Here is a 3098-nt window from a genome sequence, read left to right on the forward strand (position 1 = left end):
GCTCCCAGGGCATCAAGCCGTCAACTTAAATGAGTATGCTTGGACTCAACAACGTGTACAACTTGGACAAAATCAACAACTTAAGACTCCAATACTTTGGGACGACATCTTACATCTTAGACCGACACATGCAGCTTAATTAATATACAACAGCAACATAGGCAACACATAAATATCTCAAGATATAACAATATCAAATGACAATCAACATCAACTGAAACATCTCAACAGTACTATAATCAACCTCCATTCCTACCCTAAGGATCAACTCATAACATCTCGGGCGACAAAGATCGCAAAAACCCTAAACAAGGCTGTCTGACACTGTGCAGCTCGCGAGGCGAGGCACTCTACTCACTATGGCGAATTCAGGAAAAAGGCTACTCGCCTTGGCGAACAGACACTGGGTGCTTTCGGGAACTTGACATTTTTCACCCGAAAATCCCATATTTAACTTCCCCATGTTTAATTTCAATCTAAAAACTTGCCTAATCATTCTTAAGCATGTTAAGGCACTCAAAACCATCTAAAACTCGACCCAAAAGGTTAAATCACAAAATCATAGTTGACTCACTAATCAACTCGCTATGGCAAGCTACAAGGTGCAACTCGCGAGGCGAGGAGGATTTGCTCGCGAGGCGAGCGATGAACTTCATCACTCGTGAGGCGAGAATTGCTGCTCGCGGAGGCGAGCGATGAATGTCAGTTCGGGCAGAATGCAGATTTTTACGAAAATGCATCAAATCACATGGTTCTAAGCTTAAAACTGATTCAAAACATCACCCTATGGATTATCTAAGGTCTGTACACACTTTCTACATCAATTCAGCAGTTTCTCATAATCTAATCCCACAACATGTTAAATCTAATTATCATAATCATAGGCTTAAGAAGATTAAATGTTAGTCTCACCCTTACCTTAGAAAATCGATCGGCAGCCTCTCTCTTGGTTCTTCTCTCCTCTTGTTCTCCCTTTTCTCCAAAACTGATTGTACGTGAAAAACTTTCTAAACATATTTTCTCCTATTTATCTCTTCCCATCTATTTTATCCTATTTACTCCTCTTCCACTAAACTCTCTAAATTCTCAAAACAACCCCTCATCTCAATATTTATTTTATTTTTAAATCTTATTCTATTAAATAATAAAATAAGGCCTCTTAAATAAAATAGCACACATCACATAATCATTTAAATCACATCAATTATATAAATCATATTATAGACTCTAAACTCTATAAAAATAATCAAATAATCAAAGAGGGTGTAACACCCCGTTTTCCCAACTTGAAAATTTCACATATAAATCAGAGTAATTCAACATAAACGGAATATCACACTTCTTTTCATAAAATCATAAACTGAAGAAAATAACTATTTATCCTTCAAATTCAACAACATATCATTTATTACTTCGCAGCAGAAATTATTTCAACATTTAAAAACAGCTTTGGCATCAAGGCCTCAACAGAAAACCTCTTAAAGTTATTCCAACAACATGTTCATAAAACTTCATAAAATAATACGTAAGGAACAGAAAGCAACAACAAAATTCCCATCCCGTTACGTATCAGAGTACCTAAGACACATGTGAGAGAATCGACTCACTTCACAGCTAATCTTGATTACCTGCAAGTTACCCAATTGTGAGGGCAACATTTCCAAGCAGAAGGGGTGAGATTTCACATTCAATAATAATAAGCATATAATTCTTCAAAAACATTTAACAACTTAAACTTCATCAATTAATAATAATAATTCTTCATATAGTACTTCATTAATAGCTCAATCAACTTCTAATCATCATTAACTTCATATTCATCACATCATATACATCATCATATAGCACATAATAATCAAATCATAGGGTACCAGTTTCCTTCATATTCTTTGCACAACCGTAACTAGCTTCCAGGTAGCTCTTTCGCCCCGCCATTCCTTCTTCAGGAACGGAGTCAGGCCTTTACCTTCTTCTCTTACTTGCTTGTACCTGACTGCCGGAGACTGTTCCTGTCCTGATTGACTGATTTATCTTCTATGAATGCACGAGCATTCAAAGGTGGTTTACTTACTTGTTAGAGTCAGGACCAACTGTCACTCCGCATTCATTAGCTCTTAAGCCAGTGAATGTGAATTACAGTGAGTAGCAAGCAAGCGAACGGAGCGTAGCATAGTTCGCGAGAAGCTAGTCAGCAGGAATAGCGGCCTTTCCGCTGCTAGGTCTTTCACCCCACCCAAAAAGGCAGGTTCATCAACCCTGCGAGGGTCATTATTTCGCTTCTAGAGCGCTCAGCCCTGTGTCAGAAAGAGATTGAGGGCTAAGAAAATGATTGAAATCCGTTTTTGCATAGCTTGCATTCTCTTTATTCGCCAATGAACATCTACCTTTCGTCTGTAACGTGCATTTATTGCTTTATTTAATGGATCCTCGAACTTGATTGAAAGCCAATGCGTTTTCCGAAAGGGGGTCTTGAAAAAAAAGGCCTACCCCTTGGCTTGGCAGGAGATGTTGAAGTAGCGCATGAAGTAGTCTCTATCTCCCGGTCGGAGACAAGGGATGGATGTCGCTAGGCTAGGTCAACTCTATCATTGGTTTCATTATCCCTATAACGATCACTAGAAAAAGATATGTGCTACTACTATCCCGATGCAGCGAAGCTAGGTGGTGCTATTATGGCGGGGGTCTACTTCTGCTCCATCGGAATGCTTTTGGTGGCAGGTCTTTCTATTACCGATATGGACCTCAGGGTCTCATTCTGTATCTAGGTAAACGATCTATATAACTAAGGTCAGTATATGAATCTGCTGCGTCTTTTATCTCTGGTGTTGGATCACCTACTCACTACTGCGCTGCGACAAGGACTGGAACTGCCTCCGCGTTTGGACCTTTGATTAATTAACATCTCTTTTGTTTATTGACCTCCTATTTCTTTGTTTTTAATCCTAATCCACTGGAGGTTAAATTCATACTTTAGACTGCTGTTCAATTATTTCAGTGTCATTCTCGATCTAACAAGAATGGAATCACGCTCTGTAGGATTTGAACCTACGACATCGGGTTTTGGAGACCCGCGTTCTACCGAACTGAACTAAGAGCGC

The 3098-nt window shown here is 39.2% G+C and overlaps 1 non-coding gene across 1 annotated transcript; it reads right to left on the reverse strand.

The window, feature by feature from the left end:
• Nucleotides 1-3024: 3024 nt before the first annotated feature.
• Nucleotides 3025-3098, reverse strand: TRNAW-CCA (transfer RNA tryptophan (anticodon CCA)). Its single transcript has one exon. It is a non-coding gene; the product is annotated as a tRNA-Trp (tRNA).

The sequence above is a fragment of the Medicago truncatula genome, chromosome 7 (genome assembly GCF_003473485.1).
Source record: "Medicago truncatula cultivar Jemalong A17 chromosome 7, MtrunA17r5.0-ANR, whole genome shotgun sequence".
Lineage (NCBI taxonomy): Eukaryota > Viridiplantae > Streptophyta > Magnoliopsida > Fabales > Fabaceae > Medicago > Medicago truncatula.